At 55.6% G+C, this 27,408-nt stretch overlaps 1 protein-coding gene across 2 annotated transcripts in view; it reads right to left on the bottom strand.

Moving 5' to 3' along the window:
- The window catches only part of kdm6ba (lysine (K)-specific demethylase 6B, a), a 124,158-nt gene that overhangs the window by 37,735 nt on the left and 59,015 nt on the right, over positions 1-27,408 (bottom strand). For both annotated transcript variants that reach the window (XM_088910072.1, XM_088910073.1), the window contains one exon: positions 9,355-9,461. The gene's annotated coding sequence lies outside the window, so the exon portion shown is untranslated. The remainder of the gene's footprint in view (positions 1-9,354; positions 9,462-27,408) is intronic.

Raw genomic sequence — 27,408 nt, 5'->3', positions numbered from 1 at the left:
AAAGATTTAAAAAAAAAACCCGAAAAAGAAAGTAATGGCGTTCAAGGCAAGGTTATGAAGCTTCTGCAAAAACTGTGACTCGGGACGCCTGTGCCGCTTGTGCGCTGCTGGGTCACTCCGCTTTGGGACATCCAGTGTCCTCGGGTATCGGCCCGGATCTCCAGCTCTCCGGCTGACCTGTGGGCTCCAGCTCGTCTTGGTGGCGCTTGTCCGGAGCAGGACAGTGACCAGCACGTTCACACGTCTGAGGGGGGGGCTTCTCCACACTGCGGGACAGTGACCAGGAGAGTGAGCAGTGACCAGCACGTTCATGTATCTGGGGGACGCTTGTCCACACAGCAGGACAGTGACCAGCGCATTCATGTATCTGGGGGACGCTTGTCCACACAGCAGGACAGTGACCAGCACGTTCATGTATCTGGGGGACGCTTGTCCACACAGCAGGACAGTGACCAGCACGTTCATGTATCTGGGGGACACTTGTCCACACAGCAGGACAGTGACCAGCACGTTCATGTATCTGGAGGATGCTTGTCCACACAGCAGGACAGTGACCAGCGCATTCATGTATCTGGGGGACGCTTGTCCACACAGCAGGACAGTGACCAGCACATTCATGTATCTGGGGGACGCTTGTCCACACAGCAGGACAGTGACCAGCACGTTCATGTATCCGGGGGACGCTTGTCCACACAGCAGGACAGTGACCAGGTGTGACCAGCACGTTCACACGTCTTGGGGGCGCTTGTCCGGCACGCAGCAGGACGCCCTGGGGCTCGAACCCAGGACAGCAGGCATGTCGACCCAGACCCTGCAGAGCCACCCCAGGAGCCAGAGTGCTCGTGCGCGGTGATGCCGCCCTCTCTGTACCCTCTGCCCTGTACGCGCCAGAGTCTCCCGGCTCTGACCGCAGGCCACCCGGCTTCAAGGCCGTCAAGCACCTCAAGGAGGGGAGCAGATCAGCGCGGCCAGCGCCAGGCCCAGGGGAACAGAAATCAGGAGCAGCAGGGAAAAAAAAAGAGCGAAGGACAAGCAGGGGGAAGAAAAGGAAATCTGAATTTTCCATGACCTCAACGAACCGCCTTATCACACGAACCGGCTTGGTGCACAAGAGGCCTTTATTTAGAAGTGCCGCTGAACACAAATGCAAATGAGATTCGCCCAGCGAGGAGAGGAGCGCTCCGTCACAGGCAATGTGAGCAGCATGATTCAAAGACGAGGAGGGCGGGCGGGCGGGCGGGGGGGGGGCGGCTGGGACTCCGTGTTCCCGGCCAGACGCTGGATCAGCCTGTAATGTCACGCGCTCCTGCGGCCAGCTTCCCCGAGCCGCCAGCGCGGGAAGGGGCCCGGATCCCGCTGCAGGCCCGCGCCACGGGACCCGGGAGGAGGAGGAGGAGGAGGAGGAGGAGGGGGGGGGCTTCCAGCTTCGAGGGGCCAGCGGCCAGGCAGGTCCGGGACGGCACTGATTAAGCTGCCCGTGTGTCGGCTGGAGTTAAACCGGCTGATTTTGTCTCGCCAGGGACACAGGCCTGGGCCAGCGCAGCAGCCTTTCGTGCCAGGGACACTGAAGCAGAAAACCGAGAGAGATCTCGGCTCGAGCCGCAGCAGGGCCTCGAGCAGCGGTGCTCGAAGACTCGAGCACCAGGTGTTAGTTGGGCCCAATGAAGTCGACAACAGCCAGTGTTACTGGTCATCAAGAGGGGAGCTGGAGACCTGTGGGCACACTGGACCCCTGCAGGGTCCTGCTCAGTCCAACACCAGACCTAACCGCACATGCTCCAGCTCTCGCTTCTTCACTGCCTGCAGCGGTCTTTCAAAGGGATCTCATCCAGTACTCAGTCGAATCAAAGGAGCCCCCTCAACCTTCACAATCGGGACCTGAGGGTCCCCGAGACAGAGAGTTAGGAACTACCGCTAGCCTCCTCCCTCACGCGGGCACCCCCGGCACACACTTCAGGAGTTGGGGTTCATCACGAGATGGGGAACGGCGTTTGCCAGGCGAACCCCCAGATCGGGAGGTCCTGGGGACCAGACCGAGAGTGTCCACACTGCCCCCTCGTCCCAGGGGGCAGGACAGACAGCGTCCACGCTGCCCCCTCGTCCCGGAGACAGGACACTTTCAGCTTTGCGCTTGAGTGGTGGAAGCACGACGCGCAGGTCAGGCCGCTCCTCCGGCCTGCTCTCAGCTTGGCGGCACTGCTCTGTGCTGGAGAGGGCGCGAGCGCCGGGGCAGCGCCGAGCCAGCTGGGAGCCCGGGGGGGAATCCTGGCTGCCTGTTGCCTGGGCGGGGGGGGGCTGGGCACAGCCTGACACACACAAGTCCTCCCCAGGGGGTCCGGCTCCCGCAGCGCGCTCCTCTCCTCCGCTAGTCACAGGGCGAGCCCCGGTGCCAGGTGTGACTCCGCCCGGCAGAGCTCATGCAGAGTAGTGAAGTAGTGAGGCTCGGGCCCTCCCCTATGAAAATCACACTGGCCCCCCAGTTCCTCTTCCAGTGACTGTAAGGGCCCGTCTCGCTCTCCGCTGTCAGTGGCCCCGAGGAGAGGGCAGACAGGCAGACACGACAGAGCTAGGTACCCCCGGCCCCCCCCAGGCCTGCCCGTTCTGTTTCAGGCTCCTGGAGCGCCTTAGTAACCGGGCACGGCCTCTTAGTAACCACTCAACAGGCCTCTAAATAACTTCAGCTGTCACACACCTTGTTACTTCTGGGACCAGGGGTGTCATCTAGGGAGAGGGCCAGCTCTGCCACACAGCCGTGAGCAGGCCCTTACAGAAGGTACACGGGGAGCACTGTACCACCTGCTTGCAGAGAGATACCCTCTACCGTTTTAACACAGGGCTGCATTAAGACATGCGTGTGTTTGTGGGTGGGTTTTTTTAAGCGGTGCATTATTCCACACACACACAGTGACAGTGCTGCTGATCACACACCCTGCAGACATCAGGCTCTCACCCCTGCCAGCGGAGGCTGGAGGGGGGGTTTTGACCCGTGTGCGTGCACAGCGATACGGTACGTGCAGAGGGTGATCGCACAAGCGTGCATGTGTTCAATTCTCGAGCAGTGAACAGTCAGGCTCCCTGGCGCCTGGGCAGGAGTGCTGGTGTCCCTCAATCTCTCATGGCGGCAGACAGCACTGGGCTGCTCTGTGTCCCCAGTTCTAGACTGCCTCCTGCAGGCCAGCCTGTACTGCTCTCATTCTCTCTGCTCTCGGAGCCCAGAGACTGTGCCAGTTTGTAGGTATGCAGTGCAGTCAGTATGCACGCACACTGTGTGTGCAATGTGTGTGCGCAGTATCAGTGTGTGTGCATTGACAATGTGTGTGTGTTGAGCATCAAGTGTGTGCAGTGTCACTATGTGTGTTGCGCGTCAGTGTGTGTGCATTGACAAGGTGTGTGTGGAGCATCAGTGTGTGCAGTGTCCGTATGTGTGCCCAGTATCGGCGTGTGTGCAGTGTGCGTGTGCATTATCAGTGTGTGTGCAGTGACAATGTGTGCGTGGAGCATCAGTGTGTGCAGTGTCAACGTGTGTGTGTGTGTGAATGTGCACTGTCTTCACACTGTCGGGGACTAGATTTGAAAACACTGTGCTCCTCCCCCTTGACAATCTGGCACTCCCGTGCATTAATTCAAAGGTACAGATTTAGGAGCTGCTGCAGTCCAGGAAACCAGACAGAAATGTTCTAGTTTGTAGTGCTGTTGTTCAATGCTCCAACTACTGAACTACAGAGTCAAATAAAGGGAAACTGAGCCAAATGCTCGTTCTTGCCTGCAGTTTATACTGCACCCACTACAGTAAAAACGGTATTTATGGCATCTGTAAACTAGGTAAATCTGTGATCTCAAATGTAGTTTCAGATTCACATTTAGAGTTGCTATGTTACAGAACAGATACTGCAGCTCTGGAATCAGTCCAGAGAAGAGCATTCAGGCTGACGGAACTGAACATTTTATTCTGGAACAGAGAAGAGTACGAGGGAGAAACGCCCAACATCACCCAAGCCACTGTCAAAGTCAACCCAGTGGAATGTGCACTGAAACACGAACCAGAGAGCACAAGTGGGGAACTATGTGGAAGTGTATTTAAAACTGAGAACAGGGCACTTCTTTACCCAAAGAGTTGTGGGAGTGTGGAACAAGCTATCCCAACCTAGAAACAGCTGGAGGTTATCCTGGGACACAGCACAGCACATCGACCCGCTGGCCAATTCCAAGCTAGGAAGGTAAAAAGTGTAAAAAAATATATCTGCACAAATCCCACGGTGCTGTACTGTATAGTGCAGCACTTTAACAGGGGCACGGACACGCCTCCCTCCAGCCGCTTGGCACGGCCACTCGAACGCCTAACATCGCTGTGTGCCGCAGAGGATACTTTAATTAAAATCAGCCAGGGCCGATTAACAACTGGGATACAGGGAGGCAAACGGAGATGAGAAAGCTCATTTTCACACTCAAGCTAAAAATAGATGCTCTTGGCTGGCAAAAAGCCATAGATCCCTCACTTTGAGAGTGCTGTTATGTGACAATTGTATAACACACTAGTGAGGCCTCATGCAGATTGTTGTCCTGGTCTCCACGTTACAGAACTATACTGCTGCTCTGGAATCGGAGAGCCCGGAGAAAAGCAATGAGATGCATCCTGGGCGGAATGACAGGCTGAAGGAACTGAACCTTTTTAGTCCGAAGCGGAAAAAAGTACGAGATACAGACCTCTCCAAAGACACCGACAAAGTCAACCCAGAGGGCTTCTTCAGAATGTGCACTGAAACACGAACCAGAGAGCACAAGTGGGGAGCTACGTGGCAGTGTATTTAAACTGAGAACAGGGCGCTTCTTTACCCAAAGAGTTGTGGGAGTGTGGAACAAGCTATCCAGCCAAGAAACAGCAGGAGGAGATCCTGGGATCGCTTAGCTACACAGGCTGGATGGGCTGAATGTCTTCCTCTCGTTTTTAACTGCTCCTATATTCTTAATACCTACACGTTTCTGTGAATAATTGAAATATAGTCTGTCGAAGTAACTCTGTAACGTCAAGTGTTTTGATATGGAAACATTTTTTTTAAATAAATAATTCCGGATAAGGATGGCTAAGGTTTCTATCCAAGTTTTCTTCTGCTGCAGAGCCTTGCACAACAGGACCTCTGGTTCCATATCTAATTCATCTAATTCCGGGGGGGCGGAGCACAGGGAGGGTCAGTTCCTCTCACTCTGTCACAGGGTGTTAACAGTCGCAAGCGCTTAATCGCGCTGTCAGAGGGCGGCAGACTCAGACAAGCCCGAGGTTCTTGTCCGGACCACAATCCCCACAATGCACTGGGGAAAGAGCCGCCCTCCCGGGTCCTGTGACCAATTGAAGGATGACATCTGGACGAGTGACAGTTAAAATCCAGGAAGCAGAAGTTGCCTGTGTTGGTCTGTACCTGATGTTCAGGAAACACGAGATGTGAGCTGTTTGTGCTGCTCCAGACAGAGAGGGGGAAGGAAGTGGCTGACTGTGGAACTTGTGAGATTGGGAAATGCTGCTGTGAGGTTCTAGAGGATGTCAGGTTTTTGAGGAAGAGACTTTGGGGTGTATTTTGACACCGGTAAGGATGTGCAAGAGTGAAGTCAGAGGTTGAAGAAGAGCTGGGTGTTTGTGTATTGTTGGGAGTTTTCTTCCACTGTAAATAAAAGCACTTTTTTTTACCATATGGCTGTCTGTTTCCCCGAGACCTGCCTCTTAAAAATAAAAAAAGGGGCGGAGTGGTGGCTCTCCGTGGCTAAGGGTCTGCGCCTGTGGCTGGAAGGTTGCCGGTTCAAATCCTGCGGCCGGCAGAGGAATCCTACTCTGTTGGGCTCCTGAGCAAGGCCCTTAACCCCAGCTGCTCCAGGGGCACCATATAAATGGCTGACCCTGCGCTCTGACCCCACGCTTCTCTCCCTGTCTGTGTGTCTGTGTGTCTCATGGAGAGCAAGCTGGGGTCTGCGAAAAGACAAATTCCCAATACAAGAAATTGTATATGGCCAATAAAGTGATCTTATCTTATTACAAGCCAGAGATCAGGCCCCCTCCCAGCCGGCTACTGGCAGAGAGCCAGGAGGAGGCTGGTGGTCACAGCTCACAGCTCCCAGCTCCACGGGGGCGCAGTGCGGGGCAGTAGCAGGCCGGGAGGGGCCTGATCTCTGCCCGTTCCCAGGTGTGTCCTAACATCCTCGAATCGCAGTGGCTGTCAGCTTGGGTGGGCTCTGCAACTGACCTGATCTGCGCGGTCTGAGCCAAGAATGACACTGTATAATTACAGCAGGAGAACGCAGCACCTGCTGGCCTGTCCAGCACAACCCCGGCTCTCTGCGCTCAGATCACTGATGGGCCCTACGAGGAGGGGCCCGAGTCTAAATTTAGCATCTTTGTTCCTTCCTTACAAAAGCCCTGTACTCACAAGGACACATCTGCTGCTTGTGACTGTTCTGTTGGGGGGTGGGAAGGGCCGAGACCCCCAAGGCCTTTCTGGGCAGCCGTTTGAGGGGGAGGAGCTGTTCTGTGGCTTCTCTCGAGCTGGTGGGCGATGTCGATCCTGCCTGGCACGGGCTGCGTGTGTTTTCAAGTTTGGCTTCAGATCCGGCACCGGTCTGAACAACAGGGGCTTGTGCTGAGTCAGCCTGTGTGCCGTGCGCGGAAAGACAGATGGATCTACTTTCATGTCCACCGCACCCTCGGTCCCCCCTCTCCTCCTTCCACTAATACTTTCCCGAGCTGAGCTGGAGCGGGACCCAGCTCCCTGCCCCAGGAATCCCTCTGCTGGAGCTCCTCCTCTCCCCCTTTCCCAGTCCCCGGGATTCCCGAGTGGCTGACTCACGGCTGCCTGCGTCTCTGCGCCGCGTGCCCGTGTCACGCGCGGGCTCCCGCCGCGGAGGATGAGAGGTCCGGCGGGTGAGTCACGGCGCTGAGGAAGTGGGGAAGAGTACAGCCAGTCCTGCTGACACATCCCCCCTCCTCCTCCTCCTCCTGCTGCTGATGAACTGCTGCCGGTGCTCCCGGGCACACACAATGCCAGACCTCCCGCACCTCCCTGTGGTGCGCCCTGCTTGTGACCAGAACGTGCACGAGTGTGCACGAGCGTAGTCAGAGCCTGGAGAAGAGCAGGGTGCTTGTGTACTGTGTACTTCCCTGTGAACAGCCAGAGCTTGCAGAGAGCCTGCAGGAGGAGGCCGGCGGTCACAGGTGACGCAGCTCCACTCCCAGCATGCCGCGGGGAGACGCTGATGAGGGGGTACGAGCCGCCGGCGCGAGGTCCTGCTGCTCTGAGAGCGTGTCGGCGCTGGCGGGCGCCACCATGTAATTTGCCCGCCCCGCGGACAGGAGCGGGCTCCTGGCTAAACGCTATTTACGGCGAGGGAAGGCGCGCCTGCCTGAGCAGGGTGCCTTTAATCCCCGGACAGGCGCGATGACGGCCCTGGAGACGCTCAATGACAGGGTGGCGCGGTCTGCCGTCTGTGCGGGCGGCGGGGCTGGGAGAGGGAAGGTTCTCGCACGTGCGCACACACACGAACACACAAGTGCACGGAGCGTGCACTGTACCGAGCTGCCTTCCCAGCCGACCAGCTCACCAGCCTGGGCTGGTTTTCCTCCACCGAAAGGACGAACAAAACCCCGACTCGCTGTTACCATGCGTGCTCGGGCCTCTCGCGGTCCGGACATGACCGCCACCGGGACCACCCCGGGCGTCTCTGCGTCATCCCTACACTCAGCCTGGCTGGGCATCCTCAAACTTAGAGGGTGACCGACTGCAGCAGGCTGGCAACACCCTGCCACACCTGCGCATCAGGACTTACAAACGTCAGCCCGTAATCACTGGATCTCACTCATGTTGGCACGGATGGGCTTCAGGTCCCCACTCCCACAGTTCTTGGTGCCCAGAAGTGCCAGCCTGCCTGCGTTACGACAGTGTAGCTGAAATATTGATCCCCTCGCCCGTTTCCGATACCGATAATACCAGACTTTCAACTGTGTACCAATCCATGCATAAAAAAAACAAACTTGCAGCACTACAGGTGTTTGCTGAAAAGATCCCAATCGGAATGATCAAACAGGATGACGCTCACTACAATAATCCCACCGCCTGCCCATGCCGAGCGGGGTTCTGTGCGCTGTCCGAGGTCGGCACGTTTCAGAGAGAAGACGACAAGAGCTCAAGACAGAGAGAGGTCAGAGCGCAGCAGAACAACCGGAGAAAAAGAGGAACAGAGACCCGGAGAGAGAGAGAGACCAGAGAGTAACAGAAAAGGGCCGAAAGAGGAAGAGAAAGTCACAGATCACCCAGAAACAGGGGTCGTCAGGTTTTGATGGAGAGAAGCAGGGAGCCAGTGAGCGAGAGGAAGAGGACAGAGACAGGTAGAGACTGACAGCCCCCGGGGACTGAGACCAGGGGTCCAGTGCGACACCGGCGCCCCCGTCCCGGCTGCCCTCTCTGACGCAGGACACACAGCCGTCTGTCCATCCTGCACTGCTCCCATCCTGCCTCTCTCAGGGCCTTCAGGAGGTGTGGATCTCTCCCCCCTGCTGATCTGTACAGCTCTGCCCTCAGAGCCCACATTCAATCCTCCCCTCCTCACTCCTCTCACCTCCTCTCCCTCCACCTCTTCTCTGTCTCTTCTCCTCTCACCTCCTCTCCCTATATCTCTTCTCCTCCTGTCCCCCACTCCTCTCACCTCCGCTCCCTATATCTCTTCTCCTCCTGTCCCCCTCTCACCTCCTCTCCTTCCCTCTTCCCCTCCTGTCCCCCTCTCCTCTGACCTCCTCTCCCTCCACCTCTTCCCCTCCTGTCCCCCTCTCACCTCCTCTCCTTCCACGTTCACTCCTGTCCCCTCTCCTCTGACCTCCTCCCCCTCCACCTCTTCCCCTCCTGTCCCCCTCTCCTCTCACCTCCTTGCCTCCCCCCTTCACTCCCGTCCCTCCCTCCTTACCTCTCCCGTTCCTCCTGTCCTCTCTGCTCCCTCTGTCTCCTCCTCTCCCTGATGGAAGACCCTGTTTTCCCTGAGATGCTCATGTCCCCTTCTTTGTTGGGCAGCTGTCTGTCCTGCTACACCTGCTCCTAAACGTGCTGTGAAAACAGCCCAGGGAGAGTCCTCAAGCTGTAGAGAAACAGGCCGGCCTCCAGACACTGACGTGTTCCCTCCTCCTCCCTCACACACTCCTCCTGTCCCCTCCTCTCCTGGCTCCCTCCGTACTCTCTCCTCCTCCGGATACTGCACGAACACCAGCTCTCCAGCAGGTCCCACAGGGGGGCAGGAACAACAGCAAAACCCAATACCCACTCCAGCCCAAAGGCAGCGAAAACCGAGTCTTCGGGAAACAGAGATCTGCTCTCCGGCTGGACTTACCTGGACAGGTGATCTTGGGAGAGATGGGACGCCACTCTCTCTCTCTGTCCTTCTCGCTCTCTCTGCCTTTCAGCGGAGCAACATCTTCCTGGCTCAGTCAGCGCATTCTGAAACGGAAGGGCAGGTTTCCGGTGAGACCCCGCGCTGAGCTCACCGATTCTCGCAGGGTGGGGGGGGGGGGTCTGCCGATTCGTCCCCTCAAACACCTCAGTTCCACCTCGCCCCCCCCTCCGCGGCCCGCGTCCAAAGCTGAAGAGATCAAGTTCCTTCGTTCCGCCCTCAGCAGGCGGAGCTTTGCAGGACCCACTGTTTCTTAAACACGCAAACTCTGGAGGCTGTGCCCTCCAGTCCTCCGCCTGTGATCCGAAGGAACGCCAGCCCGTTCACGGAGCAAGCCTTCCACCTGCTGGTCCCGCTGTCTGGACCAGAGAGGGAGAGACGGGAAAACTCGACAGGAAGATTTTTCCCCTTCTTGCAGGAAGCAGGACTTTGTTCCGTCACGCATTTTTCCAGGACGCCCCCACGACAATTCCACCTTCCTCACGCGCAGGACCCACACACTTTCTGACACACACACACACGCTTTCTCACAAGCAGCACACCTGCTGTGGCGGCTGGGCGGGGCTGATATCGTTCACTACGCTAACCCCCCCCCCCCCTCCTCCTCCTCCCCCTCTCCTCTACCTCGTCAATCTGATTTCCTGGCAAACCTTTATCATGACTTTCCATTTACCCATCACTTCCTCCCCTCCGCCACCCCGGGCGGCCCGGGCTCCAGGCTGCCCCACTTACCCAAATGGAAGCAGCCTGGCTAAACGCTGAGGAGGAAACTGAGGGGCACACGAGGGGGGGGACCCGGCTCACCCCAGGGGGTCACACAGGCAGAAACTGAGCGAAGCGGCACTGCAGGAAGGCCAGACTGCGCGGAACGGAGTGGGATCTCACCAGGACACTGGGATCACACCCAACCCTCAGGAACAGCCACTGGGATCTTTACTCAAATCAAGCTACAAGACGGTAATGAGGCTGAGAAACAATTTCCATGTGCTTAACTGAACTTTGACAGTGTTCTTATAATGATTTCAATGTTTTCCCACACAATACTACACAAATCTTTACAGATTTCACTGTGCTTGACTCCACTTCACTGTGTTTTTACAGCGATTTCACTACTGTGTTACTGTGATGCTGCACTTTCCTCATGGAGTTAATATCCATGTGTCTCGACTCTGTGTACCGCAGGATTTTCAAGAGGCCTGCACCAGCGGCACTCAAACACAAAAAGCAGCTTCAGAACTGCAAGTTACCTCGTCAAGAGCTCGAAGTCTCACCTCAGATGTAAATGTCACCGTGTGGGAAGTGACAAACCCAGCAAATACCACCAGGGTCACATCTCACCGCACTGCCCTGGTGTCAAACCAGCCACGTCCCCAAGACACTGAGAGAGAGAACTGAGCACTGAACACACTGCAGCCCAGCACCCAGACACTGAGATACTGACACACTGCAGCCCAGCACCCAGACACTGATATACTGAACACACTGCAGCCCAGCACCCAGACACTGAGATACTGAACACACTGCAGCCCAGCACCCAGACACTGAGATACTGACACACTGCAGCCCAGCACTCTGACACTGAGATACTGAACACACTGCAGCCCAGCACTCTGACACGGAGATACTGAACACACTGCAGCCCAGCACTCTGACACCGAGATACTGAACACACTGCAGCCCAGCACTCTTACACCGAGATACTGAACACACTGCAGCCCAGCACCCAGACACCGAGAAACTGAACACACTGCAGCCCAGCACCCAGACACCGAGATACTGACACACTGCAGCCCAGCACTCTGACACCGAGATACTGAACACACTGCAGCCCAGCACCCAGACACTGAGATACTGAACACACTGCAGCCCAGCACCCAGACACTGAGATAATGAACACACTGCAGCCCAGCACCCAGACACCGAGATAATGAACACACTGCAGCCCAGCACTCTGACACCAAGATACTGAACACACTGCAGCCCAGCACCCAGACACTGAGATACTGAACACACCGCAGCCCAGCACTCTGACACTGAGATACTGAACACACCGCAGCCCAGCACTCTGACACCGAGATACTGAACACACTGCAGCCCAGCACCCAGACACTGAGATACTGAACACACTGCAGCCCAGCACCCAGACACTGAGATACTGAACACACTGCAGCCCAGCACTCTGACACCGAGATACTGAACACACTGCAGCCCAGCACCCAGACACTGAGATACTGACACACTGCAGCCCAGCACTCTGACACCGAGATACTGAACACACTGCAGCCCAGCACTCTGACACGGAGATACTGAACACACTGCAGCCCAGCACTCTGACACCGAGATACTGAACACACTGCAGCCCAGCACTCTTACACCGAGATACTGAACACACTGCAGCCCAGCACTCTTACACCGAGATACTGAACACACTGCAGCCCAGCACTCTGACACCGAGATACTGAACACACTGCAGCCCAGCACTCTGACACGGAGATACTGATACACTGCAGCCCAGCACTCTGACACTGAGATACTGAACACACTGCAGCCCAGCACTCTGACACTGAGATACTGAACACACTGCAGCCCAGCACTCTGACACCGAGATACTGACACACTGCAGCCCAGCACTCTGACACCGAGATACTGAACACACTGCAGCCCAGCACCCAGACACTGAGATACTGAACACACTGCAGCCCAGCACTCTGACACTGAGATACTGATACACTGCAGCCCAGCACTCTGACACTGAGATACTGAACACACTGCAGCCCAGCACTCTGACACTGAGATACTGAACACACTGCAGGCCAGCACCCAGACACTGAGATACTGACACACTGCAGCCCAGCACTCTGACACTGAGATACTGATACACTGCAGCCCAGCACTCTGACACTGAGATACTGAACACACTGCAGCCCAGCACCCAGACACTGAGATACTGAACACACTGCAGCCCAGCACCCAGACACTGAGATACTGAACACACTGCAGCCCAGCACCCAGACACTGAGATACTGAACACACTGCAGCCCAGCACTCTGACACCGAGATACTGAACACACTGCAGCCCAGCACCCAGACACTGAGATACTGACACACTGCAGCCCAGCACCCAGACACTGATATACTGAACACACTGCAGCCCAGCACCCAGACACTGAGATACTGAACACACTGCAGCCCAGCACCCAGACACTGAGATACTGAACACACTGCAGCCCAGCAACCAGACACAGTGATACTGAACACACTGCAGCCCAGCACCCAGACAACGAGATACTGAACACACTACAGCCCAGCACTCTGACATCGAGATACTGAACACACCGCAGCCTAGGACTCTGACACCGAGATACTGAACACACTGCAGCCCAGCACCCAGACACAGTGATACCGACACACTTCAATGTAACTCGCAGGCTGTGTGTGTCATGAACAGAGCGATCTGTGCCTGAGCAGGCCTGCCCTCGGGCTGTGGGAGAGAGAGCCATGAGTCAGGCGCTAGTCAGTCCCGCTGGAGTGAGCGCAGCACTGTTCCGCTCCCCAGGGCTGTGAGCACGCCGCAGCACTGCCGCTGCCCGGTACCCCAGAATAACCAGGCTGCCCGCACACTCCCAGGGCCTGTGCACTCCAGCTCAGGCGGAAGGAGATGCCTTATCGAGCAGAATCGCCCACATTCCTAATCAATTCGCTCCGTCTGCCGACAAAAGCTCGTGCCGGTCGGCGTCCGTGGAAAAAGGAGATCCAGGATGTGGATGCTCAGCGGAAAAGAAACATCGTGGAAAAGAGGAGCGGAAAGAAGCCAAAACATGGGAAGGAAGCAATGAAGATTCACTCCAAACAACTGTACATAAAGAATCCAGACGTTATTACTGAACAAATAGGAAAGAACGCACACGAAGTCACACAGCTGCCAAGACCAAGACTTTGCTGCAGCTGAAGAATCATACAGCAAAGGGAAAACAGCGCTCAGAGCTCAGCAGAGCCTTCCTGCAGCTTAAGTTCCCTAGCACCTCAAAACCCTCTCCTGAAGGGCACCCCGACAGATCTGCTACGCGCGCCAGCTTGCACAAGCACGATGGCACGCAGCCCGGAGGCTCACTCATTCTGCCAGCTACATTGCACAGGCAGAGGCGGATATCTCCTCTGCCCGCTGTGTCCTCTACACGCTGACCACTCACTGCCGCCGCCATTTACAACCTGGCTGTAGGAACCCCCTGCAGTCTTTCAGGAGTCACCTCAGTCCTGTCAGATCAGTCGACTGTGTGCACCTGTGGGAGGGCCGTCACACTCTGGAAGATCATCAGGCCAGGCTGTAAGGCTAATCTGCGGCCATGCAGAATGACACATCGGCCACAGACTTGTGCTTCTGGCACCAGGACTGTTTAGTTCAGTTTCCGGGGAAGGTGAAAGCGCTGTTGTGCCAAAAACAACCTCAGGTTGCATCAGGGCTTAAGCACCGTCGTTTATACACACACCCAAGCGTGCACCTGCTCTGGTTACACAGGCCTACACACCTGAATCACGGGCACACCTGATGAGGAAGCAACTCCCCAACCAACCCACAGACACGCAGTCACAGACCCCCGGCCGACACTCCCTCACCTGCGAGGAATGAACGAGGGAGGCTGCCGCAGGGGGGAAGTTGGGGGGCAGGGAGGCGTGACAGCTGGCACATACTTGCACATCAGAGCGCGGAAGTTTGAGATTATAATTTGACCTCCTCCCAGACTTCTGTTTACCAGCTCCTGCTGCTGCTACCAAATCCCTGCCGTGCAGCAGACTGGAAGAGGTCTGTGCAAACGTGAAAGACAGTAGGAATTCCTCTGGGACTCCTCACTTTCTCTAAAAGTGGTTCAAATACCAGGAGCCTAGCTCATCACATCTTAAAATGCGTCTTTGCGAGATCTGAACAATTGAGCAATGCACTTGGCTCCACCGCTGCCCTGCTCCTGTTGCACAACTGCTTGACCCCTCCAGACCTCATCAGCCGCAGAAGCAACATGTAGGGGCTGACGATTTCAGGCTTGTGATCATAGTTTTGCAGGCTTGTGAGAAAGTATCCTGCTTGGCTTTTCTTTTCTTGCTAACCAGTTTCTTGCCAGCAGCCATATCACCCTGCAGCTCACGACTGGCAGCCCACCGAAGCTCAGCAGGTGTGAGCCTGGCCAGTACCTGGATGGGAGACCTCCGAAAAAACTAAGGCTGCTGCTGGCAGAGGTGTTAGTAGGACCAGCAGGGGGCGCTCACCCTGCGGTCCGTGTGAGATACTGCCCCACGGACCCTAATGCCCCTACTAATGCCCCAGTATAGTGACGGGAACACTATACTGTAAACAGGCGCCGTCCTTCAGATGAGACGTAAAAACCGAGGTCCTGTCTCTCTGTGGTCATTAAAAATCCCAGGGCGTTTCTCAAAAAGAGTAGGGGTGTTACCCTGACATCCTGGCCAAATTTCCCATTGGCCCTTACTAATCATGGCCTCCTAATAATCCCCCTCTCTGAACTGGCTTCATCACTCTGTTCTCCTCCCCACTGAGAGCTGGTGTGTGGGGAGAGTACTGGTGCATCATCCAGGTGGGGCTGCACACTGGTGGTGGTGGAGGGGATCCCCATTACCTGTAAAGCGATCTGGGTGGAGTGTCCAGAAAAGCGCTTTATAGGTCTAAGAAGTTATTATTATTATTAGCTCCATTTTCTATAAATGACCGTAGGACAAAATAGTAGAACACAAAACCATCCCCCCTTCTCATCGCCATTACACAGCACTGTGCTACCCCCCAGCGGCTTGGATACACCCGTCGCAGACTTGTAGACGGTCATGCTAAGAGGAGACCACTGGGATTCAAGGCTGTGGACAGCACTGCAGCTCACAGGCTCCCGCGCCCGACCACAGGGGGGTGCTGCAGCACGGCAAGCCGGGGATAAGCAGGCGGACTCCAGCCCACCCGCCTCCAGTGGCACTGGGCCCTGTCTACTGTGGGCCAGGACCACGGCCCAGACCAGACCGGCCCGATCCGCACCCAGAGCCAGCAGGCTCACCTGCCCCCTGGGGGTTCACAGCGCGGTCTGCGCCACTCCTCCGGCTGGTACCTGCACCGCTACAGCAACCGTGAGCATCTCGTTACCCCCACTGCCAGGCCTCTCCTCGAACACCTGAGGCTTCCCAGACAAAGAATACGAATATCACGCCAGTGTTGCAGATCTCTAAACGGCATTAACTAAGCAGCCCGGTCTTCCACAGGCAGACACTTGGATGAAGTTTATATGCTGATCAGACCTAACTCCTGCTGTCGCTTTAAGAGCCCAGCAACATTTCCTGGGATTTTCTTATGTTTTCCACCCCCTTCTGTGCTCCAGAAACCTCTTCTTATTTGATTCCCCCGGCATTCCGGCTTCTCTTTCCTGGTGTGTGTGTGGGGGGGGGGGCCTTCACTCGCCACTTCAAAACAAAGAGTCAGCCCGAACGAGCCTGTGTTCCACATTCCACGCCTGCGCGGGACAGACGCTCCCCTTTCTGCTGCTGCCCGTGGTGTTTTGAACATGAGAAACCAAAGTCTTTTTAAGTGTTAGCCATAAAAGCACACACACTCAACCAAGAAGAAACAAATTGCTTCAGTCTGCCTTTCGGGATAACAGGTCTCTAATTAGGCTACACTGCCTTGACAAGTCTGCACCACGGCCGCCTCCTTCCTGCCTGCCTGCCTGTCTGTCTGTCCGCCCGCCCGCCTGTCCGTCTGCCTGTCTGTCTGTCTGTCTGCCCGCCTGTCTGTCTGCCTGCCTACCTGCCTGTCTGTCTGCCCGTCCGCCCGCCCGCCTGCCTGCCCGTCCGTCTGCCTGCCTGTCCGTCTGTCCGCCCACCCGTCTGTCTGCCTGCCTACCTGCCTACCTGTCTGTCTGTCTGTCTGTCTGTCTGTCTGTCTGCCTGCCTGCCTGCCTGCCTGCCTGCCTGCCTGCCTGCCTGCCTGCCTGCCTGCCTGCCTGTCTGTCTGTCTGTCTGTCTGTCTGTCTGTCTGCCTGTCTGCCCGCCCATCTGTCTGCCTGCCTGTCAGAGACAGAGTGGGAGGTAGTCAGGAGCAGGAGATGGGGAGTGGGGGAGAGGGCTGCTATATAAGCAGGCCGTGACCTTTCAGTCCGTGTCAGCACCAAAAGGTCACGGGCAGGCTGCTGCACTGCTCTGGGTTTTGAAACAGACAAAGCGCTGTCAGATCTCAGATCTCCGCGCCGCCACGCAGGAGGCTGTCATACAGAGAGGGAGGGAGGCGGCAAAGCCAAGTGATAAAACAGAAAGCCAAAGAGAAAGAGAGACCTGCACATGAACCCCAGTTTACAGCCTGACTTGTTTTTATAGACGAGGTCTGATGGTTATTAAAGTGCTTCCAAGTTGGAACTAAAGAAAATTGGCCAAACTGATAACAAAACAAAAAAAAAAAGTTTTCTTTTTTAAGGCAGCATGTATAGTTTCTGCAGAACCCCAGCTGGTCTGAGACCAGCAGCCCTGACAAAGTAAGGGCACAACACCAGGCACAAAATACAGCATGCACCAACACCTCATCTTCCAGCTGCTGACATCACAGGCTGGCGTGCAATACACAGGGGCAATTTCCAGTTTCCACAGAGCGTGGAAGCACAGTGGTTTATTCAAAAGAAACGACTGCCTTTACTACAGCACTGCGATATAACCTTAAAGAAATACAAAAACGCACGGGCGCGCACACGCGCGCGCACACACACGCTGGACGTGCAGGAGCTGCTGGCTGCCGGGCAGGTGCTGCGGAGAGCGGTTTTGGCAGAGGAGAGGCCCGCGTTGAGCCCCGATGCCCGTCTGGAGAGAAGAGGCGGGGGCAGGCAGGCTGCGGATACGGGCTCCGACACGCTCAGAGACAACGATGGCACGGAACGGCGCATCAGAAGGGCAGGGGCAGGATGGGAACAGGCGGAAAACAGAACGCCCGGAGGCGCGTGGCTTCGGAAAAACACAACGGGTGCCAACGGCAAGATGTGGAACAGGACCTGCAAGGTCAGGCTGGCACAGCCTGCGGAGGGGGGCCGGCCCAGGGCACACCTGGGGCCAGCTCGCACAACACTCGTCTTGCAACTGTGTAATCTCCTCTCTGTGGCATCTAATTAGAGGAATGAAACAGCCGAAGACAAAAGTGGTGTGGTTTTACTCTCTTTGCTTCTTGCCCGGATTAGGATCCTTAGCAGACTGAGAGATTGATCTTATGATGACGGGGGCAGTGCTGCGATGGCACGTTTTTTGGAGCTGCTGAAATACAGTATAATGTGCAGGAAACATCTGTTCATAAAGGTATCACCATGAATCGAAAACACGTTGGGAGAGTGAACTTGTACTCTCAGGGTTAAAAAGGTTAAAGATTCTGGTCCCGGGATATTAGTGCCTGCTAAGCCTGCTGGTTGCACTAAGTGTATCTGCAATCAGATGTTGTCTAAAATCTCGATTATGGTTCTTGAAAAGATTTCATTTGGAAAGTTTACTGGGGCGCTCGTTACTTAGGGTGAATGAATCACTCATTTCTGAAGAGGGACCTGGTCTTAGGAGGCAGCCAGTCCCATTGAACCTATGTAATTAATTGGGACGCAAAGTCAATAAACCTGTTTTCTATTTTCCCAGATCCCGAGCAGTTGCAAAGCTGGTCCTTAAATCCACCGGGACTGTGGCTTCAAAGCGAGTGTGGAGAAGCCTGCTCTTCCTGTGTCTTCGCAGACCAAAGCGCCCAGCTCTGGAGCTCCAGATCAGGCTCCTCTCGTTCACAGCTTTTCTTAGGCTATTTCATTTTTTGTAGAGAAGCAAGAATTCCGGCTTCTCTCTCACGGGTTCCAAGATCAAACCAAGGCGAGCGACAGGGTGGGGTTAAGATCGCTTTTCTTTCCAGAAATCACACATGAGTCCCACATGTGCCCAGAAGAGAGAGGGTCTCCTTGCTGGAACTGTGGAGACCACACACACACACACTGAAACAGAAATGGATGTATGTGCTTTTGTATACCTCCACTCTACACTCCAATGTGTTTTGTGTGATAAAGCCTGAGGTTCAAAAACCCTGTCCTGCTTAAATTCTCATCGGATCTGAAGCACAATATCATGTTTTTTGTTATACTCTCTAATATCTGAGTATCAGGGTTACATAACATTGCATCAGCATTAGCACAGAGTGAAAGGCTCCGATCACAGTGTTCAAAAGAAACAGAATATGCACAGTATACAAACTGTGCTGAACACTGTTAGCCCAGAGTGAGAGCACTATATATTGTACTGAACACTGTTAGTCAGGAGTGAGAGGACTGCTACATACTGTACTAAATACTGTCGACCCAGAGTGATATTAGTATATACTGTACTGAACACTGTTAGTCCAGAGTGAGAGCACTGCTACATACGGTACTGAACACTGTCAGTCCAGAATGAGAGCACTACATACTGTACTGAACACTGTCAGCCTAGAGTGAGAGCACTACATACTGTACTGAACACTGTCAGCCTAGAGTGAGAGCACTACATCCTGTACTGAACGCTGTTAGTCCAGAGTATTGAACTGCGTGTGTATGGCAGTGTGTGAAGCCTATATTGGGGTATACCTCTATTGCTTGCCTTGGTACTGCCGTGTTATACAACAACAGGAGGAAAGCTGAGGGTGGAGAAAGTGGCAGCCGGCCTCCCCCTGCCCGCCCCTGCCTGACGTCCCGGCCCACGAACACGCCAGGGCTGCTTTAAAGGGCCCGGGCCGTGAGCTCAGCGCAGGCAGAGGGCCGGGGCTGGCCCCGGTCCAGGGCGTGTAACTGGATCACTGAACAGCTGGCTGGCCTGCTGCAGGCGCCGAGCTGGGGGGGGGGAGGAGGGGCCAGGCGAACCACGGCCAGGGAGCGTCTCCAAACTCCTGCCCCTAGAGCACGCGTGGACAGAGCCTCTCAACAGGCATCCTGGTGCTTCCTTTGGGTCGGAAAAGGAGTCATGGGACTGGCTGCTGCAGACGCACTGGTCCCCGTTACAACTGCACTGCACAGCTCTCCCATCAGGAGTCACTGCGCCACCCAAGACATTCCCACGTGCGGCTGCACCGCGCTCGCCAAGTCACGCGCCCCTCCCCGACCCGGCACTGCTCGGACCCAGCTGCTCCCCACAGCCAGGACTCGGACCCTCCCGGGCCCAGCGGGCACGCCGGCAGACCCAGTTACCGCACACACACATACTGCAAGCTGCTGAGACCCGCGGTGTGTGAAAGTGTGTGCCCCTGCGCTGTTCTGCTTGGCACCCCCTGAAGCGGGTCACTGCCATCCCAGCTCAGCCCACGCCTGCCGGGCTGGGGCAGCGCTTCCACACGAGAAGCACTTCCACCCGAGCGAAAACCGGGAATTTATCGTGCCAGTTTCACACCTGTGATGCAAATGTCTTTGGGAAGGGGGTCCGTGTCAGCAGAAAGTGACGAATTACTTTTAATGAAGAAAAACACAATACAAAAGGAAAAGTACACAACGAGGGACTTTTCTGTTAATGACTCAGCGCAATGTTGTAACTGACCAGAGAAAGACAGAAGTAATGAGAGCTGCTACAGTACAATACACAATACAGCGCAGATACTCTCCTCCAAGACACTGTACTGACACTACAGCACAGATACACTCCTCCAAGACACTGTACTGACACACCGCTACAGCACAGATACACTCTTCCAAGACACTGTACTGACACTACAGCACAGATACACTCCTCCAAGACACTGTACTGACACACCGCTACAGCACAGATACACTCCTCCAAGACACTGTACTGACACTACAGCACAGATACACTCCTCCAAGACCCTGTACTGACACACCGCTACAGCACAGATACACTCCTCCAAGACACTGTACTGACACTACAGCACAGATACACTCCTCCAAGACCCTGTACTGACACTACAGCACAGATACACTCCTCCAAGACACTGTACCGACACACCGCTACAGCACAGATACAGTCTTCCAAGACACTGTACTGACACTACAGCACAGATACACTCCTCCAAGACACTGTACTGACACTACAGCACAGATACACTCCTCCAAGACCCTGTACTGACACTACAGCACAGATACACTCCTCCAAGACACTGTACTGACACACCGCTACAGCACAGATACACTCCTCCAAGACACTGTACTGACACTACAGCACAGATACACTCCTCCAAGACACTGTACTGACACTACAGCACAGATACACTCCTCCAAGACACTGTACTGACACTACAGCACAGATACACTCCTCCAAGACCCTGTACTGACACACCGCTACAGCACAGATACACTCTTCCAAGACACTGTACTGACACTACAGCACAGATACACTCCTCCAAGACACTGTACTGACACTACAGCACAGATACACTCCTCCAAGACACTGTACTGACACTACAGCACAGATACACTCCTCCAAGACCCTGTACTGACACTACAGCACAGATACACTCCTCCAAGACACTGTACCGACACACCGCTACAGCACAGATACACTCCTCCAAGACACTGTACTGGCACTACAGCACAGATACACTCCTCCAAGACCCTGTACTGACACTACAGCACAGATACACTCCTCCAAGACACTGTACTGGCACTACAGCACAGATACACTCCTCCAAGACCCTGTACTGACACTACAGCACAGATACACTCCTCCAAGACACTGTACTGACACTACAGCACAGATACACTCCTCCAAGACCCTGTACTGACACACTGCTATAGTACACACATTCCTAGAGATGGAGTCAAGAGCTAACTTGAGATGGACACTGAAGGATATGGAGCAGGAGGAGATAGAGAGATAAGAAAGACAGACAGGAACAGTGAGGCCCACTGGTGAAGAGTGCAAACAGTCTCCTCTCTGTCTCTGCCCCTTTCAGAAGACTTCAGGAAAGGATCAGGTTGCTGGCTGTGTTTGAAAGACAGACACAACAGAGCTGACAAGAGAGGTCAGCGTGCACTCACTGCCCCCAGCCCTGGGTCTCCCTGCACTGATTTACAGACACACACCCCTCGCCCCCTCTCTCCTGTCAGAACTGCTATACACATACACATCCCTGCCCTCCCCTCTCAGCACTGCGTTACACACACACACACCCCTGCCCTCTCCCCTCTCAGCACTGTGTTACACACACACACACCCCTGCCCTCTCCCCTCTCAGCACTGTGTTACACACACACACACAACCCTGCCCTCTCCCCTCTCAGCACTGTGTTACACACACACACACCCCTGCCCTCTCCCCTCTCAGCACTGCCCTAGACAGACACACACACCCCTGCCCTCTCCCCTCTCAGCACTGTGTTACACACACACACCCCTGCCCTCTCCCCTCTCAGCACTGTGTTACACACACACACCCCTGCCCTCTCCCCTCTCAGCACTGTGTTACACACACACACCCCCCTGCCCTCTCCCCTCTCAGCACTGTGTTACACACACACACCCCCCTGCCCTCTCCCCTCTCAGCACTGTGTTACACACACACACACCCCTGCCCTCTCCCCTCTCAGCACTGTGTTACACACACACACCCCTGCCCTCTCCCCTCTCAGCACTGTGTTACACACACACCCCTGCCCTCTCCCCTCTCAGCACTGTGTTACACACACACACACCCCTGCCCTCTCCCCTCTCAGCACTGTGTTACACACACACACCCCTGCCTCTCCCCTCTCAGCACTGTGTTACACACACACACACCCCTGCCCTCTCCCCTCTCAGCACTGTGTTACACACACACAGCCCTGCCCTCTCCCCTCTCAGCACTGTGTTACACACACACAGCCCTGCCCTCTCCCCTCTCAGCACTGTGTTACACACACACAGCCCTGCCCTCTCCCCTCTCAGCACTGTGTTACACACACACAGTCCTGCCCTCTCCCCTCTCACCACTGTGTTACACACACACACCCCTGCCCTCTCCCCTCTCAGCACTGTGTTACACACACACACCCCTGCCCTCTCCCCTCTCAGCACTGTGTTACACACACACACACACCCCTGCCCTCTCCCCTCTCAGCACTGTGTTACACACACACACACCCCTGCCCTCTCCCCTCTCAGCACTGTGTTACACACACACACACACCCCTGCCCTCTCCCCTCTCAGCACTGTGTTACACACACACACACACCCCTGCCCTCTCCCCTCTCAGCACTGTGTTACACACACACACACCCCTGCCCTCTCCCCTCTCAGCACTGTGTTACACACACACACCCCCCTGCCCTCTCCCCTCTCAGCACTGTGTTACACACAGACAGCCCTGCCCTCTCCCCTCTCAGCACTGTGTTACACACACACACACCTGCCCTCTCCCCTCTCAGCACTGTGTTACACACACACAGCCCTGCCCTCTCCCCTCTCAGCACTGTGTTACACACACATACCCCAGCCCTCTCCCCTCTCAGCACTGTGTTACACACACACACCCCTGCCCTCTCCCCTCTCAGCACTGTGTCACACACACACAGCCCTGCCCTCTCCCCTCTCAGCACTGTGTTACACACACACACCCCTGCCCTCTCCCCTCTCAGCACTGTGTTACACACACACACCCCTGCCCTCTCCCCTCTCAGCACTGTGTTACACACACACACCCCTGCCCTCTCCCCTCTCAGCACTGCCCTAGACAGACCCACACCCCTGCCCTCTCCTCTCTCAGCACTGTTACACACACACACACCTGCCCTCTCCCCTCTCAGCACTGCCCTAGACAGACACACACACCCCTGCCCTCTCCCCTCTCAGCACTGTGTTACACACACACACCCCTGCCCTCTCCCCTCTCAGCACTGCCCTAGACAGACACACACCCCTGCCCTCTCCCCTCTCAGCACTGTGTTACACACACACACCCCTGCCCTCTCCCCTCTCAGCACTGCCCTAGACAGACACACACACCCCTGCCCTCTCCCCTCTCAGCACTGTTACACACACACACACCCCTGCCCTCTCCCCTCTCAGCACTGTGTTACACACACACACCCCTGCCCTCTCCCCTCTCAGCACTGTTACACACACACACACCTGCCCTCTCCCCTCTCAGCACTGTTACACACACACACCCCTGCCCTCTCCCCTCTCAGCACTGCCCTAGACAGACACACACCCCTGCCCTCTCCCCTCTCAGCACTGTGTTACACACACACACCCCTGCCCTCTCCCCTCTCAGCACTGCCCTAGACAGACACACACCCCTGCCCTCTCCCCTCTCAGCACTGTGTTACACACACACAGCCCTGCCCTCTCCCCTCTCAGCACTGCCCTAGACAGACACACACACCCCTGCCCTCTCCCCTCTCAGCACTGTGTTACACACACACACACCTGCCCTCTCCCCTCTCAGCACTGTTACACACACACACACCTGCCCTCTCCCCTCTCAGCACTGCCCTAGACAGACACACTCGCTCTCCAGCACTGAGCTACAGACACCCACCCTCTCACAAACACCGGCCTCCGCGATGCATCTGGCTCGAACCTTTACTGCCCCACGGCACAGCGTCCCGAGAGCAAGCTGAAGGCACAGGGAAAGTGCCGACGGGCGCGGTAAAAAAATGATAAGACAGAGCAGGAAGCACAGTGAAAAGAGAGTGAAAACAGAGGAGCAAGCAGAGCAAACGAAGGCAAAAATCAATTTTTGATGAAGTAAAAGCTCAGTGGAATCATGGCAGGTTCAGCACAAACAGCTCAGCCCACAGCGCCGAGGAGAGGCTGTCTGCACCTCCCCCAGTCTCCCGGCTCAAGGTGGCAGACTGCTCTGTCTGCCTCGCACGACACTTTTATCTCCTCCCTCACACATTGGCCTGCAAGCATCCCATTAAAATTTCTTATCAAATGTGTTTTGACTGCAGCTCCGGACAAACTTTCTGCTGCAAGTCACCGTCCTCGCTGTTAAATAGAACTCCTCAGAAGAATGTGCAAGATGTTTCCAGGGTAGGGAGGAAGCAAACCGCTGGCGCAGTGCTCAGCCATCTGCCCAGCACCCCGAGCTGTTACAAACATTCACGCTCTCCCGCCCAAAAGGTGGAAGTGTCCAGTTTTCCTGCACCCCACCTTTCAACCACAGCCTTCCACCTGAACGTCTGAGCCAGACCCTGCACAGGGCACTGCACACATCCGAGCTCTGCCGCTCACAGCGCTGACGTGTTGGTGTCTGCTCTGCGTTGTGCTTGGTATTGTGCCGCAGAAGCACAGCCGATCACAGAAATCAGGATAGCTCTCTTGTTATCTTACTCAGGTAGAAGCGGCTTAGATATACAGAGCACAACGCAGCTTCAGGGGAAGGGACAGAGGCGGAGATGTTTCTGCAGCCAGGGTCTCTGCTCATCACCCCTCTGGGAAGCAGGCGGGGCTCAGTGATGCCGGTGTGCCGGGAGAGAGACTGTGCCCCAGGGGCTGAAGGGCGCGTGGGCGCAGCCCGTCTGTTCCCTCTGGCGGAGGCAGGCCGATCAGGTTAAACCTGTCACCGAGCAGAGCGCGGCACACGCCAGGGCACGCCGCAGCCACGCGGGACGCCCACCGGACATGTCCGAGAGCACAGCGAAGCTTCTATCCACAAGCAGTGCGATCGGCGAACACGTTTAGCCATGCCCCTCGGACCACACCTACACCCTCTACCTCATTATGAGTTCTTATTTATTGCACATCTCCAGTCATTGTTTACACGTCTGCATTGTTTACATTCAAACTGTTTGCTTATACACTGTCTACTGTTTGTATGGTGTCTTGATGCACTGTCTGCACTTTGTGTTTTTACACTTGTTTTAACAATCGAGAGACTTTCTGTCAGTAAGAATTCCGTTGTACCAGTACATAAACCGGTTACATATGACAATAAAGCTCAAGTTCAAGTGCACACTGAGAAACCACAGGCCCGCTGAAGCACAGACCTGCTCCGCCCGCGGGAGCGCTGGCGGTGTCCGTCACCCAGCCTTCGCCAGCGCCGCAGGCCTCACTCCAGCCAGCGTGATCCGTGGGCCGCCGAGCCCCTCCAGGACCAGCACTGGGCAGCCCTGGGTGGACACAGCTTCCAGAGAGCCAGCTCCACACTGTTTCAAGCCCGCAGGACAGGAAGCCCACATTGCTAACAGTGTAAAAACGGCATCTTGCACAGCCAAGACATGGACTGGGACTGACCAACGCACTAATCGCACTGTAGAAGCCGCCTTCAGTCACTGAAGTCAGGGGGCTGAGAATCAGGTCTTGCCATTCCAGGTACGTGACTGGGTATTTTGCTCTATACTCCCACACCTCTTTGTGTAAAGAAATGCCTCCTGTTCTTATTTCTAAATGCACTTCAGCCTAAACGCGACATTTAACCCGAGGTCCTGTTGTCCACAACTCTGCAGGAGCAGCTGTTGCTCACGCTGTAGCTCACTCGTGAGACTCTGAATGATCCGTCATCGTCCACCCGCCATCAGGAAGCTGCTGCTTCCTGTAAATCCAACTCGGAGCCTAACCCAGGAGCACGAGGAGCTTGGCGACACTACACCCTGGTACGATGCCACTGCATCTGTACCAGAGTGAACCGACTGCGTAGCTGTTGGACGCTATGCGAATTCCTAGGAAGCCAGGTGCACTTATCCGAGAAGTCAAATCCGAAGCCGTAGTCTAAGAAGGAGAACCGGTCACGAAGCCAGGAGATCAGGAAGAACAAGTTAAGAAGCACTGGTCTGACGTGCAGACTCAATCAGATAAAATCCCTTTATTGGCCATTTACAGTTTCCTGGATTAGGAATTTGTCTTTCTGCATACCCCAGCTTGCTCTCCATGAGACACACAGACAGGGGGAGAAGCTGGGGGTCAGAGTGCAGGGTCAGCCATTTATAGAGCACCCCTGGAGCAGCTGGGGTTAAGGGCCTTGCTCAGGGGCCCAACGGAGCAGGATTCCTCTGCCGGCCGTGGGATTCGAACTGGCAACCTTCTAGCGACAGGCGTAGGAACAGAGCCACCGCACCGCCCCAGAACGACTCTGGTGGGGCTCGCACCCACAACTTTTGCATGACTTCACCAGGTCACTGTCTAGAAGTCCAACGCGCTATCCGCTGCGCCGCAGACCCTGCTGCACTGGAGCGGGTAAGCAGTCTTCAAGTAGTGTGGGATAGGACAGTCAGCCCAGGCGATGCTGTTAGTGGCAATTAGGAGCCGGTTAGCGTTGATTAACGGAAGCCGAGTCTAAATAACGGTGGCGTCTCCTCGGGGCAGGTGGGACCATGACAGCATCTTAGCGCACACTCAATCACACAGGGCCCACCTGGACACACCTGGTGACCAAGGCCACATCTCTGGGAAGAGTGTCAGGAAGCTGCAGAAAACCCATGTGAACACAGGGGGAACATGCAGCCTCCACACGCAAGAGTCCACAACCCAGGATTATACCCAGAGCCCCGGCCGCAGCGCACACAAACAAGCCAGACCCGGACCGAGCGCCTGGCCCACTGGTCAGTGCTCCGGTTTCAGACAGGGACCTCCAGCACCGGCGGTGGCTAACCGCATCACTAGAGCCAAACAAGCAGCCGAAAAAACAAACAGTGAGGGAGAATAAAGCTGTTGAGATTTGCATGTCTGACTTGTCTCAAACCAGGTCTATTCCCCAGTGTTAGAAGTTACAGATCTTATCGCCAGTCGCTACCGTGGAGCGGTGGCTCTGTGGCTCAGGATCTGCGCCAGTGGCTGGAAGGTTGCTGGTTCAAATCCCGCAGCCGGCAGAGGAATCCTACTCTGTTGGGCCCCTGAGCAAGGCCCTTAACCCCAACTGCTCCAGGGGTGCTGTATAAATGGCTGACCCTGTGCTCTGACCCCAGGCTCTCTCTCTCCGTGTCTGTGTGTCTCATGGAGAGCGAGCTGGGGTCTGCGAAAAGATAATTCCTAATGCAAGAAATTGTAAAGGGTTGATAAAGTGATGATATTATTATTATTATTAGTAAAAGTCTCTGACAGCTCTCCTC

The sequence above is a fragment of the Atractosteus spatula genome, chromosome 3, assembly GCF_055471065.1.
Source record: "Atractosteus spatula isolate fAtrSpa1 chromosome 3, fAtrSpa1.hap1, whole genome shotgun sequence".
Taxonomy (NCBI): Eukaryota; Metazoa; Chordata; class Actinopteri; order Semionotiformes; family Lepisosteidae; genus Atractosteus; species Atractosteus spatula.
Note: the sequence above shows the minus strand (reverse complement) of the source record. Positions and strands in the feature narration are given on the sequence as shown.